Here is a 22,433-nt window from a genome sequence, read left to right as displayed (position 1 = left end):
GTCTCAGGCCTGCCACCGCAGTGTCTGTGTGCAGTTCCTAACTGCCATGCTGACCTGACCAGTGTCCCCACTGGCGAGGCCCAACTCTTCCCTTCCTGTACACATTGGACACCCCTATGGAAGGCCCAAGGTACACCCCTGGCCACGGTGCAGTGTATGTGAAAGGTAGAGCATGTACTAGTGTGGGTGACATGCTCTGATAGTGAAATACTGGCAATTTAGTTTTTTACTATTGAAAGGCTATCATGCCCATAGGCTATAATGGGGAATGCTGTGTATAATGTTTACCTGCATATCTTCCCATAGGAGCAAGATAGAAAAGTAATGTTTGGTATTCCTGAACACAGAATTTAATAACACGTCTTTTAGGAAGGATGGTTTTAAAATCCTGTGTTTGAAAACAGCACTTTTAGAAAATAGCTGTTTTCATGCCTGACCTTTTCGTATGCCTTGTGAATTGACTGTCTGGTTTGTGAGTGACAGGAGCTGGGGTGACTCCCAGAAGCTGAGTAAGTCAGCCATAGGCTGAATAGCTTCATCTGTATCTTGAGTGGTGGGAGGGGATAGCACCTGAGCCTGAATAGGGCTGTGCATGCCTTCCACAATGCTGGCTCCACCTCCTGCTGGGCGCCTGATGACCCTGCCCCTCTCTCTCAAAGGAAAGAAGTAGTCAGGTAAACAAAGTGCTCCAGGACTGACCAGAACTGGTTTGAACTAGGCCAAGGCCTCTCTGCCCTCAGAGAACAAAGAGAATATTGTTATAGAAAGGGATACCCAGACCTCAAAAAATTAGATCATCCCAGAATCAAAAAGGAACCTCTGCCAAGGAGAAAATCTGGAAGACTGAAGAGGAAGGACTGTGTTTGTGGCCTGACCTGTAGTTGCTATTCTGCCAAGGAGAGGGGAAGGACTTTGATGTTGCTGTGTCCCCTTGCTTGAAGAGATCTCGATGGGCCTGAGAAGAGCTGGCCTCCTGTTAGGAAGTCCCAGGAACAAAAGGACTTCACCCCCAGCTTCCCCCTGAACTCTGATGAGTGAGTTCTGACCTGCCTAGAGTGCTTAATCCATTTGTTGGTCCTCTGGAGGTTGTTGCCTGCTTTTTGGGGATCTTGACAAGAATAAAAGAAGAAGATCTACAATCTGCACGCATCGCTCGCTTGCGGAGTGCATCGTCAACAGTGCGAGAAAATTCCCGCCGCAAGAACCGACGCATCATTCATTTGTGGAGCGCATCGCTCCGGTGAGGGAAGATTCCTGTCGCTGCGAGTATCGTCGCAGAGCCTGTCATCGCTGTGAGAAAATGTCACACCCCTTGCTTGCAGACCGCATCCCATCGTTGCAAACATCGTCGCAGAGTCAACTGATCGAGGGGCCGCGACAGAAGAAGACCAACGCTGCGTCGTGCATCACCGCCACACCGAAGATAGATGCCGCCCCGAGGATCGTCGCATCATGCCTGTGCGAGACGCTTCTACTGGGTAACCTGCGCTCTGGAATCCATACAAGGTATCGCATGCAGACCCATACAGACCGGATTCGTCGCAACACGCCTGCTGCGTGCAGCGGGGTGGTCGCATCGCCTCCCCAGGGTATCAGGAGTGACACATCGCTTGTTTTCCAATGCTGCAGCTTTCACTTGGAACTTGTGTTGCATCTATAGGTACTTTGGGCTAAAAGTGATGCAACTGTGGATTATTTTGACGCAAATCCTAGAACTCTTTTAAAATCATATTCTTGAACTGTATATGTTGGCTATTTGTTGTTTTGGTCTTGTGTAGTTTATAGAAAGATATTTTATTTTCCTAAAATGGTGTAGAGTCCATTTGTAGGGTTTTCACTGTGTTACTGTGAGTGTTGGTACAAATACTTTTCACATCGCCTTTGATAAGCCTGTCTGCTCGTGCCAAGCTACCAAGGGGGTGAGCAGGGGTTATCCAAAGAGTGTATCCCCCTTACCCTGACTAGAAGCAAGGGTCCCTATTTGAACATTGGTACCTACTCTGCCAACTAGAGACCTGCAGATCTAACAGCAGGTCATGAGGAGAACAAGACTATTGCCTTCTTCCATGTGTCCACATAGTCTAGCAAGCAACCAGCGTGACTGATCAAAGGCACTTGGCGATGCTTTTAAACTGTTATTGGTTTTGTGTTCCATCACCATACCAGTGGCTAGAGCGGGGCAAAAAATGAGAGGCTGAGGATGAGGACCTCTTGGTAGCAGAGAAGCTCTGATGACACAGTCTGCTCCTGCTGCCCATATCTTTTAGGCTATGCTTGGCTGAAAAGAGCCTGACAAGCACACTTAAGCTCTTCTCGTACACACTGTCCTGAAATTCAGTGAGTGACATGGAGACACATGCAGATAAACGTTTCCCACAAACCTTCCCCTTGAGTTTACAGCTCACAGGCAGACATCCTGAATCTGCTTTCAATGTTGCTTTCCTGATGCATGTTAGTTTAGCATGCTCTGAGTGCTTGTCCAGGAGCGCAACAAAAGCCCCCACAGCCCTTGCAGTGCGGGAAGCGCCCTAGCTTGAGGGGGACCCCTCCTCACAGTACCTTGGCCTGAGAAGTCCTGAGTGAGTACAGGGGGGGCCTTCCATAAACGTTGCAGGGGACCCCTCAAGGTTCGTTACGCTAGTGTGCTTGTCCTCTGCTTACTACTGCATACCAATGTAGGATTTCAGTCTTGAGATACCATGCACAATTAAACAGAAATATTAGCTAGGGCTGTAGGATAAATATTCACCTCTTGAGGCTTCTAAAGAGGTGGATGGTTCATGTCACAAATATTGGGCCGGAATTACTGGTTCTGGCTGAAATCTCTAGAATGACAACCACCTGTCACCACATTTTTCCAGGGCCAAATTCGGTGTATACAGGTGCTAAATCTAAGCATGAAGCTATGGTGAGATGGTGAACTGGTGGTCAGTAGGGTGTCTGGGCCAGAACAGGTCCTTGCGTGTCAGAGGGAGCATTGCATACTTCTCCCATAAACCTGGAGGGGGTCAGGTGCTGATGTGGTGTTAGTGATGCCCACATCCTCTGCCCATTCTTCTAGTCATTGTCTTGGGTGTGGAATTGAACCCAGTAAAATCTAGCCCACTGTTCCCCCACCCAATATTCCTGGGTGGGGGAACACCAGGGCACTTATATACAAGCAGAGATTATCCTGCTCAAACAGACACGGGGCCTTATGTGTCACGAGTAGCTGATTTTGATCTTATACTTATAGATAGGGGAATCATGCATGCCCTCGTTATGGCAATTATATTTGCTTTGGTGGCATATATAGTTGCAGCATGTGACTGTATACTACACAGTGCTGTGGAGGAAGCATCTGAGGAATTTTGATGTGGCAGGGAGATAGTTCTCAGCCCAGTTCCTCCCACCTATCAAATCGAATACATCGGATGTCACTGTAAGCCACTAGTACAAGTTCATCTTTTAGGTGACATTCTTTCACCACGGAATCTTCCCACCTGAGTCACCATCCGAAACACATTTATTCGGTGGTCAGTGAGTCAGAAATACCTTTCATTCTATAGTCAACATGGTATAAAATACTTTATCATAAAACGCTTAGGTCTTCATTTAGGTGTAGTCAGATAATCTCAAATTACAGTGTTCTTTTCTAAATATGTACAACCAGCTTTAATTTTACCAGTTTGCCTTTTTTAGTTTTGATCATATTGCCATTAGAAGGATCTCATTATGAGAGCCCTGTGATTGTCTTGCATTGTAATTTCCATCACCAAGGATCCTGGTGATTCTTGGACCATGGAAATAAGAGACATGACATGTTTTGGGAAATAACCTTGGTGTTTCTACACTGATTCCCACATATTGTTTCCCCCGTTTGTCACCTTCAGCGGATGAAATGTCCTTGTGCTACACCACAATTTGTAATTCTGGTGGAGAAGGCGTTTCCTATTATTATCTTCATCACATCAAGATCACCAGGGCACTCAAAATAAGGCCCATAGCTGTGCAATTCTGCTTTTATAAACGATGGAGACTGAGGTTTGTAAGAATCATTATTTTTCAAAAGTGCTGAATTTCTAGGAAATCTAGTTTTTGTGCCTATTCCCACACTACACCCTCACAGAATCATGGGAAGTCAACCAAGCTGGAGAGCTGTGGACAATGTTTGACACAATACAAGACTTCAAAGTATTCATCCTTTTTTTCCGGATATTTATGTAGCGCAAACTTGAAGAGGAAGGTATCAGGTATCAGAGCGCTTTACACAAGCACCAGTTGCGTTACACAAGGACGCATTTTTTTTTTTTTTTAGGTACTCTTTGCTTTGCCCATCACATATTATGCAATCATGTTCATGATTTATTAACTGCATTAATATTGTATGCTATCACATATTTTATATATCATATTTTACATGTATCATATTTAACATACACCATGTCTTAGAATATTGAGAGCATGGATTTCTCTACACGTTAGCGGAATCCTGAATGTTAAATATCCTTCTATGACGTCACATTAAGATGTACAAATTGAGAATGACATAAAACCCATAAGGTCCGACCCCATTTTGAGTAGGCCCTGACACCATCTTGGATAATGGGAGCTGCTATATTCCCACTTTTATGCAGAATCATTGTCACGTCTTCCACTGTTGCAAATGTCACCTGACCATATTTTTCTAAGAACAGTGAAAAAGTCAAGTCATTCGGCTAATGACAAAGATATAACACCTGATGCAACATCAGTCTGGGAACAAGTGTCTACTTATCACCATATCAAAGTCAAATAAGAAAAAATACAGACATTTAGCCAAGATAGTGTAATCTGAATTGATTTCCTTTCACCTCATATGTTTCTCAGGAAATGTCAGACATTCCTAAACTTCGTCCGAAATTCAGATCGCTGATAAAAGGTAGTATATAAAGGCTAACCTCTGACCACTTAGGAGGAGAGGTCCTTCGCCTAGATTATTGCACAAGATTATTCTGCCAGAGACAGTCATAGCTACTGGTAGCACACATCGAAGATGCTGCATCTCTCCTGATGCTGATAAAGCTATGTCCTGGAGGAAGGCTGCTGCCACAGCACATGTTTGCCCTTTGCAGGGAACACTGCCTTCATGCCTCTGCTGATAATGGCAGCTGTTGCTGTCAAAAAAGGAATGTAGTGTGTTGCTTCTCCCTAAGAAACTCTAGACTGCAAGTTTTTCTGCTTTCCAAGCTCTCCTAGTGAGGAGAATATAGACAGAGGGATCCAACTGAGTTCAGCAAGATGTAGAACTGGCAAGTGCCCTTGCGGTAGTGGGTCATTGTTCTCAAAAAGAAGGGGACCCCTGAAACTAGTAAGAACTACACCTAGACAGGGAAGGTACAATTATGTAAAACTTCTAGGGCTACTTCATAACTATTAGCAAATCCCTCTTACTTAATTAACGGAAAACACAACAGTGACACTCAAGACAAGAATATATTAGAAAAATGCAACATTTTTTATTCATTTTTTTGATATTAGTTAATCATCAGATGAATTATACATAATCATATAAATATATTGGATAGCTAAAATGACAGATCTTAATTACAGAGACTTCCACAGATGCACAGCATTCTTACCGCTTTCACTCAAAACCATATGACCTTCAAACATACACACAAAACAAGATGGCGTACATCTTTTATCACACAGGAAGTGATAAGGATGGTATCTAATGCACAATGACCACAGAGAAACACACAATAATAATTTTGTGTCGATGGATTGTCAGTTCTTTAGATTGTACCAGGTGGATGGCTGACTCAAAGTAGTGGTTCATTGTCCATGTTCTATCGTCCTGAGTATGGAAGTCCATCAAGAATATTGATTACTCTACCCTAGCTTTAGGCTGGAGGAAGGTTGTGTTAGAAATGTCCCTTTCTGCAGGATTACCCCAAACCTTTTGCCTTCCATCACCTATTTTTCTGACTTTGTTTTGCTGGCTTTAGGATTCTGGGCACTTTACCACTGCCAACCAGTACTAAAGAACATGTGCTCTGTGCTCTAAGCATAGTAACATTGGCTTATCCCCGACTGACGTATTTAATTTACTTATGCGCCCCTACTAAAGTGCAGTATATGTGCCAAGGGCATGTCATTTAAACACTATGAGTCGGCCTACAACACTGATTGCGCAACCCACTTAAGTAGCACTTTAAACATGGCTCGGACCAGCCGCTGCAGAGCCTGTGTGTGCAGTTGATACTGCCATTTCGAACTGGCAAGTTACCCTACTTGCCAGGCCCTTTTTATTACATGTAAGTCACCCCTAAGATCCCTAGGCAGCCCTAAGGGTGGGGTGCAGTGTATTTAAAAAGTAGGACATGTGGATTTAAGTTTTACAAAACTCTGATAGTGAAATAATCTTAAAATCATTTTTCAGTACTACAAAGTCTATCACTCCCACAGTATAACATTGGGACTGCTTTATAACATTTTATTAGTGTAGTGTGGGTGCCTTCTGCCTATCTCTAAAATACACGTCTGAGGTGGGTTGCAGCTGGCTTCCTGCATTCCTCTAGACAGACACACACAGAGCAGGAGTAGGTGTGACGGAGCAGTCATCTGCATGTTGATGGGTCATTCTGAGACAGGATGAGTGGGAGAAGCTGACTCTCTGCACCTGAAAGGGCTAGGTCCTGTCCCCACACAAAGGGTTACATACCCCCATGTAGTGATTTTGGGGCCAGAGCAGGAAAGGCAGGGCATTGGGCACTTCGAAGCATCTCTTTGAACTCTCCTTATTTCAAAGGCTCAAATAAGTATAAGTACTGGACCACTGATACCATGATGTCAGTACACTTCAGAATCAGAGGACATTCCACCAGGAAGAAGGACTGCTGTGGTGCCAGGAGGGACAGACACTTTGCTGAACTGCTTTGCTGTGTTGTCCTGCTGCCTCTTGCCTGGGAGTGAGAAGGACTAAACCTGCAACTTTCCATCCTCCAAGAAACCTAAGTAACTCCAAGGGCTTGCTGCCTTGCCTCCTGTCTTGAAGTCCCCGGGCAATCAAAGACATCCTTCAACTTTGCTTTAGCTGCTGGACTCTGCCTACTGTGTGTCCTGTCCTGCCAAGAGGTGCTAAGCTAGTCCTGTGCCTTCAAGATGGGTTCTGCATCTGTTTCTTTTCAAAACCCATGCATCAATGACTTTGCACAGATCTGAATTGATGCATTTCCTTCGACGCCAACGCAGTGCTGATCCGAGGATATTCCTGCATGGTTGGACGACAACGCAGGATCCCACTGCGAGGTCCGTCAATGATGCATTGCCTTCATCGTAAGGGGTTTGACTATGACACAGGACCCAACTGCGAAGCTCGACGACAACACATCGCATTTACCACAAAGGGGCCAAATGATGATGCATCTCCCCAACTGCACAACTCGCCGATGCATCCTCTGGAAAGGTACTGTTTTCTACGGGACTTGTGTGGCTCCTGTATCTGACCCGCGATCCATTGCTGTGGCCCTGAAAGTTCAGATTTACCATGGTTCGCCACAACCTCAAGAGACCCCTAAAGCTCTGGTTGCTTCTAAGTTTGCTCTTTAAAAATTCATATCTCATGTTCTACATATTGGAATTTGTTCTTGTTTTATTCATAAAAAGAACTTTGTTATATTGCTAAACTAGGGTGGAGTCTTTTTGTGGGGTTTTCACTGTTTTACCATAAACAGATTGCCTCTTAGTTAAGCCTTATTGCTCTGTGCCAAGCTACTAGAGGGTGAGCACAGGTTAATTTAGAGTGTGTTACTGTCATGGTCCATACAATACTGAGTCGTGTCCTCCCAAGGTTACAGGAATCACTACCCGATTCATACACGTGGTAAGCTTAGACTACAAAGCATCAAGTACTTGTAATGATAATGCATGGTGTCTGAACGTTATGGCACAACTGAGTAACAATGCCAGTACTGAGTATTTAGTGAAACTGAGCGATAAAGCAAGTGACTCTATGGCCAGACTGAATAGCGAAAGCCAACACTTATAAATACAGTATTGCATAAGGTACAGGAAGAAGATGTTGTAATCAGGATTGTTATGACCAAGAATATACGAATGTGAGTTCTTATGTGCCTCAGACTTGTGATGCTCATTTATCTTCTTGTTTTGATATCTATTGGTTTTTCCACCTTTGGTTGCAGCCCATCACATGTATGACACATGTCATGGGCGCCATGTTGGTTACAGAGAATTAAATTGTGGCCATGCCCTCCAATGCATGAGGATTATTCAGGAAGTCACTGAGGAGTGCGGAGATCTTAATGTGCCCTCCCCAAAGTGCCAGCAATGCCCAGAAAATGCAACAGACTACGGTAGGTCTTATCAGCCACCGCAACGCATGAGTATCAGATTCTTCAAAGCCCAGACCCGAGATCCCAGTATAAAGGTAGGAAATCTCCATTTAAAATGCACGACTCTCCCGCTGAGAGTTGAAATTGCTCACAGCTCCTTGAGCGCCCCTAGCGCATTTGGTTTCATGACTTGTAGTGTTCAGAATGCTCCTTAGTATGGGTAAATAAACTATTTAGTAAATGGATAACAGAGTGGGCCTAAACACAAATAGACACACTATGGGGCCGATTCACAGAACTAACTTAAGACAAAATCCTAAACTTACTACTTTTGGTATTCACAGACAGACTTAAGACAGACTTAAGACAGAATTAAGACAAACTTAAGACAAAATCCTAACTTAAGTCTGTCTTAAGTTTGTCTTAAGGCAAACTTAAGACAAAATCCTAACTTCTGTGAATACCAAAAGTAGTAAGTTTAGGATTTTGTCTTAAGTTAGTTAAGTGAATCGGGCCCTATGAGACCAGAAAGAAGAGAAGAAGGTATTTAAAAAATATATGTTTTTTTTATTTAAGTTAGAAAGTAAAAAATCCATATTTTCACAATTTTATAAAGAAGAAAAAAATGACATACAGTTTTTAGTCATAATTAGGACACATCTATAATCTCGTATGTGGCCTATACGTGATAAAACCAATACTTCTGTAACTGTTTAAGAGGCTAAGCATACACACATAACCATTCACACAAGGCCTAGGTTTGTTTAACATATATCAAAACATGATGTTGTCGATATAGAACCTGAATGTGTGTGCCAACAGTAGATGACCTTTAACAACTGAACAAATTAAATTAATCATAAGTGAAATAAACAGACATGGTCATGGCTATCATAATTCATGTCTACGCGCGTTTCGGCTAAACGTCTTCATCAAGTAGCCATGATGGTCTAGGAAAGTGATCTGTAAAGACAATATAAATGTAAGAAGTGATACTGGTCATAGAAAGTACAGGTCCTACTCAAATTCAAATACATTATCAAGACATTATAAAAAAGTTTAAAAATGTGTCACTGACACAAACACTAATATACATACAATATGTACAAATAACCATTTAAAATTATCAAATTCCAAGGACGCAAAAAACAATGACATTAAACTGAAAGGCAAAAAAGGTGTACATAACTGTTTAAGGATGGTTGATGGTTTCGCATACGTTGTGAGCTAAGTAAAATCAAAACGACACTTTTAAATGTTTATATATTTATAGTATTGTATTGTTTTAACTTTGGGATGTTGTCATGTATATTTATCCTATAGTCTCTAATTTTTCATAGTCTTGTCTTGGTAACCTATATTGTTATGTGAATATATGTTATGTGAAGTCTTGACCTTTTTTGCCGTTCAGTTTAATGTCATTGTTTTTGCATCTTTGCAATTTGATCATTTTAAATGGTTTTTTGTACATATTGTATGTATATTAGTGTTTGTGTCTTGTGTTCAATGTGATCTAAATGTTATTTTTACATGTATGTTCTTTCAGCCCTGATGAAGTTCCAGCTGTGGAACGAAACGTGTTGGCTGATATTCAACTTTATTTTCTACAACAATAAAGAGATATATAGTTTTCAGATATTCCTGGAGTTTATTGACTTTGTTATAGTGCACCTTCCCTTTTGCACAACAATATTATTAACATATCTATGCTTCCGGGATGTAAACAGTTTTGGATGAACATATTATGCACAGTTGATGAACACTCAGTGTGTGTTACAGAACAGTGGCCACCATCATCTTTGGCTTTATTTGCAATGCCAATAGGACACTAGAAAGGTTATTCCAGAGCCAACAAATCATTAAGAGAGACAGCAAGAAGAAGAATAACTTTGCATGTGCTGAATTTTTGATGTTGTGAAGGAATCCAAAAGGAATTATCATTCCTTTCCAGGTAATCACAAGTTTTGCACACTGCTTGCCTATCTATGATAGTAGGATTCTTCATGGCAGACATTGTACACAGTGGTAGTAATGGATCGGATCATCTGTTCCAGATCTCCCTCCCCACAGTACTCTCTCTAATAACCTCCCCATGTCTGGTCACTCTGATCCTCTGTTTATTTAAGGTCAGATTCAAAGCTGCCGGAAGGTGTTCCTCTTGAGGGTATTGGTCCTGGGGAACCAACAATCTGACAATTATTGGCTTACTCTAACTAAGAATGTGGTTCCTGCTTGGACAGGGTATATACTCTGCCAACCTGAAACCCCATTTCTAACAGTGGGGTTCTGCGGGGCTACAAGAACCTGACTTTCATATTCCACGTTGGTGCATTGAACTGAGTACACCTGTGTCACCTGTGCGTGGGAAATCAAACCTTGTAGAGCTCCATCAAAGTTAAAGTTTACACAATAGAGTAGAGTGCTCTACTTGGGAAGCCTGAAAGCTAAGCAGTTGCCACATGCAGGGGTGCAGCTTTTATAAAAGACACACCCTTGATGGTAGCCACTCCCCAAGGCCATGAGAGTATGCTGGGTTTCCAGGGGATGTAGAAAGGAGGCCAACTATTTAAAGGACAATGACTGCAGAAAGGAGGCCAACACAAAAAGGGCAATGGCAGTGTGGGGCCAATGAGTGCTGTACAACAGGAACAGAGGTATGGGGAGGTGGGAGGGTCAGAATAACGGGCAGAAGAGGATTGGCTTGATTAGGAGTGAAAGGAGACATAACCAGGCGGCACAAACAGTGCAGGCACAGAGAGACACGACATGTGTAGAGTGGAGATACTTAGAATGCAGTTGAATGTTGTAGAATAGAGGTGCTGTAGAGTGGAGTGGCATGACATACACTAGACTAGAGTGCTGTGTGATAGGACGGCATGTCTTACAGTGGATGGGAGTAGATTGGAGTGGCATAGAGTGGAGTGGCGTGTCATAGAGTGGAGTGGCATGCCGCAGAGTGGAATTGCATTCCATAGAGTTGAGTGGAAAGGAGTGTCGTAGACTGGAGTCAATCAATCAATCATGGGCATTTATAGAGCGCACTACCTACCCATAGGGTCTCGAGGAGTGAAGTGTTGTATATTGGAGTTGCATTCATAGTGTGGAGGGGCCTGTCATAGAGTGGAGTGGCATACAGTGGAGTGGCATGTGTTAGAATGGAGTGGCGTGTCACACAGTAGAGTGGAGTTGGGTCCATGGAGTGGCATTCCGAAGAGTACAGTGGAGTGGTGTGTCATAGAGTGGCATATTGTAGAGTGTCTTATAGTGGAGGGGCATAGAGTAGAGTGGCATATAGTGTAGTGGCATGTTGTAGAGTGGAGTGGCATATTGCACAGTAGAAGGGTGTGTTGTACAGTGGAGTGACGTGTGGTACAGTGAAGTGGTGTGGAGTGTTGTACAGTGGAGTGGAATGTCGTACACTGGAGAGGAGTGTCATAGAGAAGAGGGGCATGTCATAGAGTGGAGTGGCATGTCATAGAGTGGAGAGGCATGTCATAGAATGAAGTGGCATGTTGAAGAGTGTCGTAGAGTGGAGAGGCATGGCTTGGAGTTGTGTGTTGTAGAGTGGAGTGGCGAAGAGTAGAGTAGCGTGCAGTAGAGTGGCGTGTCATAGAGTGACATGTCGTACATTGTCTTAGAGTGGAGGAACATAGAGTGGAGTGGTGTAGTGTGGAGCGTCGCAGAGTGGAGTGTCGTACACTAGAGCGTCAAAGAGTGGAGTGCTGTAGAGTGGAGTGTCCTAGAGTGCAGTAGAGCGGAGTTGCAAAGAGTGGAGTAGAGTGTTGTAGAGTGGAGGGGCAAAGTGGAGTAGAGTGGCACAGAGTGTGGAAGAATAGAGTCGCATAGAGCTTTGTTGAGTTAAGTTGTGTTGAGTGGAGTAGAGCTGAGTAGGGTGGAGTAGTGTGCAAACTAGAGGGTTGTAGAGTAGAGTGGTAGTAGTGTGTCATAGAGTAGAGTGAAGTGACTTGTCATACAGAGGAGTGTCATACAGTGTTGTACAGTGGAAGGGCTTAGAGTGGAGTGCCTTGTTGTAGAGGGAAGTGGCATGTTGTAGAGTGGAGTAGCATGTCATACAGTGGAGTGGTGTGGAGTGTTGTACAGTGGACTTAGAGTGTAGGGGCGTAAAGTAGAGTGGCGTAGATTCGAGTGGCATATTGTACAGTGGAGTAGTCTTTTTTAGAACAGAGTGGCAGGTCATGGATTGGCGTATCGTACAGTAGTGTGTTGTGACACAGAGTGGAGGTGCATTTCTTAAAGTATAGCGGAGTGGCATGTCATATAGAGGCGTGTCGTACAGTGTATTAGTGTGTAGTGGCGGTGAGTCGAGTGGCAAGCTGAAGAGTGGAGTGGCCTGTTGTAGAATGGAGTGCTGTGTAGTAGAGTGGACTGGCGTGTGTTGGAGTGGAGTGTCATTGAGTGGAATTGAGTGTCGTACAGGGGAGTGGTGTGTCGTCGAGTAGAGTTGCATGTCACAGAGTGGAGTGGAGTGTCATAGAGTGGAGTGGGGTGGTGTATCATACAATGAAGGAGGGCTATCCCATATTGGTATTAAATTGAGGTCCAATAGAAAGGTTTTAAGGGTATTGACTGAAGTGTTATTCATGTCATTCCAGTGGAGGTTAAAATCTCCAAGGACGATCTGGGTGCCGTGAAGATCTGCATTAGTTGAGATAATTTCCATAATTTGTTCAATGAAGGAAATGTTGTCTCATGGAGGATGGTAGAGCACGTGGAATTAGCATACTTGCTTGTTGTTACATGCAACATCAGGCATAGGTATTCGCATGACAAAAGAGCGGCGGATGGTTGTTTGACTGATAGATTGTTACAGGATATACAGGCGACGCCTCCACCCTGTCCACTAGATCTGTATAATTTAATTATCTCGTAGTTAGGAGGAACATGTAAGTCAAGGATAGGTGCAGAGGAGTTGTTTTGCCAGATTTCAGTCTGCATTAATAGATCAGGATTATGTGCGAGGATGAGGGCACCGATATCTGCTGTATGTCTTACTGCAGTTCGCCTTTTTCATTCCTTTTTTCTGTTCTCTCTCTCCTCTCTCTTTTTCCTCCACTCATGTATACTCCTTGCTCCATGTAAAGATATATTTTTTTATACAATAAAAAATTACAGAAATCAAAAGAAACTTGCATTTAAGCTTAGGATTGGTGTCAGCTAAAGTCGTTTGTGTGATGGTGACTCATGTGATGTTGTTCTTGTTTAAGGACCTGGAATTGACCCTATGTTCTCTGTGTGGATCAGAATGGATTGTCATGATTTTGACACTTATTGTCTGCGTTGACAGCATACGTTGGGTTATATGAGCATAGTAGGGAGTGAATATCCTTGTCAGACAGTGGATCCTTTAGACTAATGGGCCACAAGGGGTCGTTGGGGAGGGGTGAAGTTTTCCATCTAGAGTAAGGAGAGGTCAGGATTCATAAGAACACAGTAAATGGGTGGCATGCTGGAAGCCTCGTACAGTAGTAAGTGGGATGGGCGTAATTATGACTATTTGTTTTCGGAGACCTGTTGAGCTGCAGATTATTGGCCAGCTCGGAGGTGAGGTATAATAGGCTTTGAGCATCTGCCTTGAGTTGTTGGAGGACTTGTGTGATCTTGTCAAGTCGGGATCCAAGTGAAGTGTGGGTGCGGTTGTCTGAGACCTGGAGCCAGGGGCTATGTGAGGGGTGTGTGATCGGTAAGATAGTGTTAGAGAAATACTGAACTGGGAGAGCCGGCAGAGGTGAGGTAGCGTTATGTATGGAGTGAGCCTTGGTGGGCGGAAGTGGGGAGCACACCAAATGGCTCAGTGGAAATTCTGGGTGAAAAGGGTCAATTACTAGCTGGGTTTGGAGTTCAGATTTTGGACGTAATAACTAGAGATCTATGGGGAGTGTCTTAGGCACATTAATAGTATCCTCATAGTGTGTTTTACAGTCAGGGGTATAGACGCAGTGAGGATGTGTCTTCCAAAGCTTTGTAACTTTGTGCTAGCTGCTCTAGAAGAGTGGTGGGAATGCAGACTAGCTTAGCGAATGCTGGAGAGGGACTCAGACCCACCGAGTAGAGTTGAAGCGTTGATGTTGTGTATGATGAATCCACTGGAGGTGCAAGGAAGTGAGAGGGAAGGGTCAATTGAGATGTCATGGCTATGAAAGGACACTACTTGAGGGTCTTGGGGGTTGCAAGAGGAAATCGAGCGCCTCTGGGAGGGGGCGGATTCCATGCTAGTCACTGTGTTTTTGATGAGTGGGAAAAAAATCGTCAAACATTTCAAGGTTGCATTCAGTTACCTAGATAAGGATAATCACATTATTGTAAAGGGAGATGGTTGCTTCTACTCTGTAAACAGATAATGGTGCTGGATTTTTGGATGTGGTGATCAGGAGCAGTGAATATAGAGCCTTCCGCCATTGAGGTCGCCTTTTCATATAGAAGATAAGATCATTTATTGTAGGTCCTATTTTTGTGCAAAAGTAGGGATCCAATATAAGGTCTTCTAAATGTGCTAAAGATGCTATCTGCAGTCTTCATACTGTGGTGAAATCTTTTCAGATAGCCTTCAAAAGATGCACATGTACATAGGTTAGTACCTGGTTCACACAGTCTTCTATATTATGTAGAAAGTGTCATGCTAAGACAATTCTGTCAAGTCTAATTGCGGGTGTGGACATCAAGATAGTCCTCCTAAATGCCCTTTGTGAATTCCCAAAGTTGTAAACTTAGACATTTGGGTTAAGTTTACCTTTGTGAATCAGGCCCCCTGGTTTTTTTTTTTGCAAAAATAAACCCCTCTTTGTAGATTTGTTTTTGCAAAGCAGAAAAAGTAAAGTAGGCTGGCTTTCAAGACCAGGTTACTCACCAGCATTTCAATTTTGCTAAAAGTGTTTTGGGTGTGTCAGTAATCATCTAGAATGAGGGCATTTTTAAGGAAGATGGGTTGTACTCTGCTTGGAAGGCGAATCTGAGGGTCTCTGCCAACCTGGTGGGCCTGCATACATCCTACAAGGATATACCTGATCATAACATTCTTAAGTTTACAAACCAAGATTTACAAATCCACCTTCGAAACGAGAAACAGCTTTTGAGCAGCACTTCATTCACTTTATTTTCCACAATAGCATATACTTTTATTGTCATTCGCTGTGGGTGTTTACTAGTGGTAGAGCCAGTGGCGGCTCCCCCATTTCTCGCAGTCCTAGAAGGCAGAAAAATAAATGGTAATAACGACCATTTTATGTTTCTGCTTCTTGCACTGCGAGAAAGCAGAAGTGCCTGGTTCGGGGTGGGCGGTTCTGCTCGAGGGCAGGGGGGAGTGGCTTGCCTACTGTTGTGCATACTGACTGTTTGATCGGCCCTGGGCCGACCAAACAGTCAGTATGCACAACAGTAGGCAAACCACTCTCCCCCTGCCCACGAGCAGAACCGCCCACTCTCCTGTTTTCACCATGCAGGCTTCAGACAGCAGCCTACATAAAGAAAATGGCCCCGCTGGGGTGCTCTCAGATGTGCCTCACCAATCACAACGCTGCCATTGCAGTGTTGTGTTTCGCGGAGGGGAGATAGGGAGGCTGCCTTTGCTGATGACAATGCAGGAATTGGAAATGGAAAACGCAGAAACGCAGGACGGCGGGAGCCACTCCGGACCCATCCAGAACAGAAGCTGAGATGGCACAGGACAGTAACTTTTATTTTATATATATATTTTTTTTTTTTTAGAACAAAGAGGGCGGCACAACTGGATACTTTTTATGAAGCTTTAATCACACAAAACACTCCACCGACGCGTTTCAGCCTCACAGCTTTTCTCACGGTCAATAAGTCCTTTTTTGCTTTTGGTTTATATACTGCCCCATCTTAGCCATTAAGTGGCATTATGGGATATGTAGTTTCTCAAGCAATATGTTACAAACAATAAAATTAAAATAAAACACTTTTAAGTTCTTGATACTGCGTGGTTGGGTATTGTAAGGGTACTATACCCAACCACGCAGTATCAAGAACTTAAAAGTGTAAAAAGCCCTAAGTGAAAAAAACTTAAGATGCTAAGTACTATACTCATACAACCAGAGCACACCAGTCCTTTGTTTTATTTTAATTTTATTGTTTGTAACATATTGCTTGAGAAACTACATATCCTATAATGCCACTTAATGGCTAAGATGGGGCAGTATATAAACCAAAAGCAAAAAAGGACTTACTGACCGTGAGAAAAGCCGTGAGGCTGAAACGCGTCGGTGGAGTGTTTTGTGTGATTAAAGCTTCATAAAAAGTATCCATTTGTGCCGCCCTCTTTGTTCTAAAATTAATACGGGGCTATGATCCGGCTCCCAGGTCGTGCACACACTGCTGAGCGCTCTCAGGCTTGAAAGGATCGCTTTGGATTCATATATATATATATATATATATATATTTTTTTTTTTAATTAAACTAACCCCTTTCGCCTTCCCCCCGCGATGACTCCGTTTCCAACCCCCCATTCCCTACCCGCCCGTAATACTGGCCCGACTGCAGATTTAAAGATCCATGTGTTAAGCAAGGTAAATAGACTGTGGCAGTTACACACCAACAGTCGCTCCCCATTGTGGTTACTAGAACAAGGAGGGAGGGGGTGCATGGGGATGGGCACAAGCGGTAGGTCATTGTTACAAAGAAATCTAGTTTTAACCTCAGGCACGTGGTTTTACACCTGCAAACACTTCAGGCTTGAAGTCAGTCAAAGCCAGATTACACTTAGGAAATGCGGCGTTTTGTTACCACACGCTATAATGCTCATATACTGCAAACACACCTCTAATCAGCACTGACATCCTTGTACCCTTTACAAACACCACTGATTCCGTCCACACAGTTAAAAACACATTGCACTCGACAAGCTTATACCCGCATCCAATGCCCTAGTTTAACCCCATCACCGCGGGCTAATTCCCCTGCGGCGCGGGGGAGAGGGGCCGCGCGCGACGCCGTGGTGCTGATGACGAGCTCGGTTCATCATGCAGCACGGTGGCCGTGTGCTGATGACGAGCTGTGCTCGTCATGGCCACGCCCACTCAATGGAACGCCCAGCACAGCCGGGTAATTATCCCCGCGTGGGCGTTCCACGCTCAGCTCGTCACCAGCACACGGCCACCGTGCTGCATGACGAGCTGAACTCGTCATCAGCATGCAAGGAGTTAAAAAGAGATACGTTATTTTGCCACCAGACAGGCAACAGCCCGGTATGCCAGTCCGCGAGCTCTGTTCTATAAACAAGCAGTGGAAAACCCACCGAGCACTTGCATGTGACATGTTTCCATATGGTCACTTGCACGTCTAGGAGGTGTTTGAGAAGAGGGGAGCTCCCAGTGTGCACACATGTGAAGAGGCTACCTCCTGGTGTACACTCATGTGAGAAGAGGCAGGGTATCCATGTGCACACATGGATACCAAGTTTCCCATGTCCACGTGTGTGAGAAGAGACAAGCTCCCGTTGTGCATGCGTTGGAAATAAGCAAGCTTCCAGTGTGCACACATGTGAGAAGGAGCGTGATACCGATGTGCAGGCATGTAAGAAGTGGCAAGCTTAGGTGTGCACAGGAATGAGTACAGGCGAGCTTCCAGTGTGCACACGTGAGAAGAGGCATACTCTGGTATGCACATTTGTGAGGAGAGGTGTGCACATGTGTGAGAAAGCTGTAGTATGAAGAAAGAGGTTAGGTCGATAGAGGAGAAGGTGAGGTAGACCGAGGTCAACAGCTTTATTATAGCACAACACCAGACAGTTCCAGTCACTTTAAGAGGGGTCCCTGGAAGAAGGGAGCTCTGGGCTTGCCCACTTTGCCCATGCATCAGCATCTCTGATTGGAAGGATGCCGCGCAGTCTGTAGAGTGCGTCAGGTTCCAATTACATGCAATGTGCTGCTGTATACAGAGGTGTAGCTTCGGATGGGCGCGGGTGTTTGAGGTGTGACACACAAATAATTGCTTTATTAAACACAGTGCAGTGCGACAATCATGTTACACCTCACTACATTCAAATGTCATCAGCCGCCACTGGGTAGAGCTGTAACTGACTGTCGAACTCCGGACACCGTAGCACATTCTAGGTCTTAGAAAAAGCGCCATTATTCTTGTCCACTTGGCTCAGTCGTCGTATGTATTTTATTTCGTTTCCACACTTTATAAAATAGTTAGCCTTCGTCTGACCTCAGTGCCGTGAGAGCTCATCATTTCCCCTCTGAGACCAGACTGCCCCCAGCAAATTTGTACATCCCCAGAAACAGATGGTGCTTAGGAAACTGTAGAATTAAATGCGGCTGCCTCTTCTCAGGGCCCTATGAAACAGATGCACTTACGGCAGCACACTGGAAAGATAATCTGTTGGTTTAGCAATGTCACTCGCCCCACAGGGAACTGAACGGCATACATTTTAATGATTTATAAGAAAACTGAATGTACGACAAATTGAATTATACCAAACATGTCCAGGGTGCCAGTCACCACTGTTCGAATGGAAGGTTTCTCACGCAGCCTGCTGGCCACAGACACGAGCATGTTGCGTTGATGTCTGAACCTGTGTCTTCAGGCCAGAGATAGAGATTAGGCCGATCCCCGTTGTTGTTTGAAATAATTCTGCACACATTATGGCTGTCTGCTTGCTCAGGACAGAATGTCTGTCGTCTTAAAAAAATGTAAAGGGTAAACACATAACACAATTATGCATGAAGAAAATGATTAGCAAACCTAAACTATGTTCTCACATGGAATGCTATTCTTAAGAAAAAGACATTCACATTTTACCATCTTTCTATTTGTTGACATTTTCTATTTACCTATGATCGGCCCCTCTGCCAAAGGTGAGAGAGTTTTATGATTTGATTCTTCTGAATGCTATTTTTTACTTGTATTATCGCTACGACACTGAGTAAAACTTGTGCTAATGAGCTGGGGAAGGTGGGAGTGCCTGATGAATGAAAGTGATAAACTAGGATGTCCTGTGATCCAATGATTTAGAAGTGTGTGTGTGTATTTGTGTGTGTGTTAGAGAGAGAGAGAGAGAGAGAGCGCGATAAAGAGGAAGAGAGAGAGACGGATAGAAAGAGAGAGAGAGAGAGAGAGACACAGAGACAGAGAGAGGGGCGAGGGAGACGGATAGATAGAGAGAGATAGAGAGAAAGAGAAAGAGAAAGAGAGAGAGAGAGAGAGAGAGAGAGAGAGAGAGAGGTCAGTGTGGATGTCTGGCCCCGCCCCGCCCCTATGACTTGATGAGTTGTGATGCTTACTCTTTGACCGCGAGAAGAAATGACAAGGGAACCCTACTCACTTGGAACCAGGGTGCGTAATTTATGTAAAAAACAGCAGTTCCAGTGGAGTATTAGGAATAATATTCATTGGTAACTCAAATGCATAATAGCTAGTCTAACAGAGGGTTTTGTAGGGATGTTAAGGAGAGAGCGAACAACATCAAGGTATATTAGAAAGAGAATATGTATTGTTTAAAAAAAAACGCAAAAGATTATACATAGTCTTAAGTAATGTACAAAGAATACATTTCTGACAGTGTAAAGTGTCCCCAGTGTAATATAAGAACCAAAACAAAACAGTTTGAGTGACATTTAGTGAAATTATATACAAGGTTTCGAGGAAATGTTCATCAAAGGGAGCGACCGTTTATTAAAATGAGGTCATACACAATGAAAAACAACTCTATACAGTCATGAGTGCTATCTTGTGGGTTCGCTTCCATTTATCGTCGACGGCGTTTCGACCCGGCTAGAATGTGGGGTCTCATCAGGACCTACGATGTGTGGGACATCTAGGGAAATCAAGGAATATAGAATATCAGAGCGGGCACAGCTAGTTTGTGCAGGCAGACTAATATGAAAGGCTAAAAGGAGTGGTGCAGGGGAGTTGACAACAGGGAGGAGATAGCCCGGGGAGGTCCAGCAACACTCACCAAGTGCCGTGAGGGGAACGGCCAAAGAGACTCTTGCGCCACATTAGCGCCAGCACCCTGACCGCCGCGAGGGCAAGGGACTACATCCCCCAGGTGCCCCGGCGGTCAGGTGACGTCAGCGGAGCGCCCGGAGGCGCCGGCAAAAGGCAGGAGAACCTCTCGCAACGCGAGGCGCGCGCGGGAGCGCCGGGCTAAGCCCGGGCAAAGGGCGGGCCCTCTACGGCCCTCATCGGACAGAAGAGGCCGGGACGGGCCACCCCCCCTGGCCGTGCACTTATAATAGGTAAGCCATCTCGTGCCAAACCACTCTCACTCCTCGTAGGTGCCAACTGCTACTTACAACATGTCTCGTACGGGGACCGGAAGATTCCCACTGTGACTAGGGACTTGGCAAAGGGGACGATGGTTCATTATTTAATCAAAACAACACCGCCTGTTGTCGCATCACCAAACCTATCATTTCTGGAGGAACTTAACAGTTTATGCAAAACTAAGTATGCGGCCGTTAAGTCGACATCGGAGCATATTAATGCCTCCTTTTGCCCCTCAGCCATCACAAGCCCCCATCCTAGTACATCATCCCCACCCTATGGAAATCTCCTGGCTACTTCCCCCTGCCCACCTGAAATAGGCAGTACGAACCCTATAATGTTCTCCCAGGACTTTTCAGGTGAAAGAAAACGACCAGCCGAAAAACAAACAGACTCCCAAGCCAAGGAAAATAAATTGCCTGCACCCCCAACTTCACCAACCCTCTTGGCCCAGATACAGACTATGTTTAATGCCGCAATACACCCTTTAATAGAAAGAATGAACGATCTTGGGGACAGGATTGCGGCAATAGAGGAAATGACTAGGACAAACTCGATACTCCTAAAAAACAAGGCCAACCCCAACCAACCACAGCCTTTACGCGATATTGTAAAGCCTCTGACAACTCCACAAAGTAGTGTTCTTCAACTCCATCGGGCATCACCAGGCACACTAACCCAAGCTACCGAGAAAGTTTCCACCAAAATAAAAACAGCAAACAGCTGTTCCTTTAAGATGGGACAGAACAAAGTAACCACGCCACCTAAAGGGTCACCTTCCAAGATAAGGAACATACAAAGAGGAACAAATCACATCCACCTACCACCAGAAGCTGCCCCGTTCGTGGGTGTCCTTTCTGGGGTCCCTGAACTCACAAAGGGAAAAACTGAAAGTGAACAGGAGCTGAGAAATAAGGCCCTATTTTGGCTAACAAAAAATAGACCCCTACCCCCTGACATTGATGGTAGTATACAATGTGTTAGAAGGGTGGGATGGTTGGGTCCGCTCCGAAAAGAGAGATCCGGTGACCTGGTTCTGATAAAGTTTATAAACAGTAATGTCGTCCCTTACCTCCAGTCCTGGAAACCACAGATAGGAGATGGTCCTATACATACCTGGGGATTATCTGACTTTTATCCCAGAGAATCACTTTATCCCCATACAAGAACATCGAAGAGGCCAATTTTTGGCTGGACCAAAACGGCTCCGGGTTGAGGGGTTTTTAATACCCAGACTCTTACTTGATACACTGTTGATTTGGTACCTGATTTTTCTTAAAGATTTTTAGCTGTAACGTTATTTACCGTGATATGATTTGAAATGTCATTGTGTATAAATTTTGCAATGTGCTTTTATGATTTTATACCTAAAAAATCGAATAAAGCTAAAGTTCAACGTTCAACGAGTGGTTACCTTAGTTCACAGCGCTATTTCACATGTGGGGTGAAGTGAAACCACCGTGGGTGAAGGAGAGTAAAAATACTCACAGAGAACCCGGCCGGGTTCTGTAGTGATGTCAGGGCAAAACCACGGGTGAAAAAGAAGGAAGCAGTGAGTACGAGGTAAGCAAGTACTGAGCAGCTGCAACATTTAGGTTTTGGCGCAGTTGCGCAACCTTGACCTTCGCTGCTTAGGCAGCAGCCCTTATTCTCTGGACATAGGGCGTTTGAGCCCCCTTACTTGTGATGGCCAGTTGGCCAGGGGGGATTGTTACATTTATAGGGCACAGACCCTAATGTGATTTATGTGCTATGGTGATTTATGTGCTAATGCTTTTTGGGGTGCTAGGAAATGTATTGTGTACAGTATGCTTTGCGCACCCTGTTTGATTCCTCTAGTTATGGTTTATGCATAGGAGGTTGTTTTAC

This window comes from Lissotriton vulgaris, chromosome 1_1 (assembly GCF_964263255.1).
Source record: "Lissotriton vulgaris chromosome 1_1, aLisVul1.2, whole genome shotgun sequence".
Classification (NCBI taxonomy): Eukaryota; Metazoa; Chordata; class Amphibia; order Caudata; family Salamandridae; genus Lissotriton; species Lissotriton vulgaris.
This window is presented reverse-complemented; position numbering follows the sequence as displayed.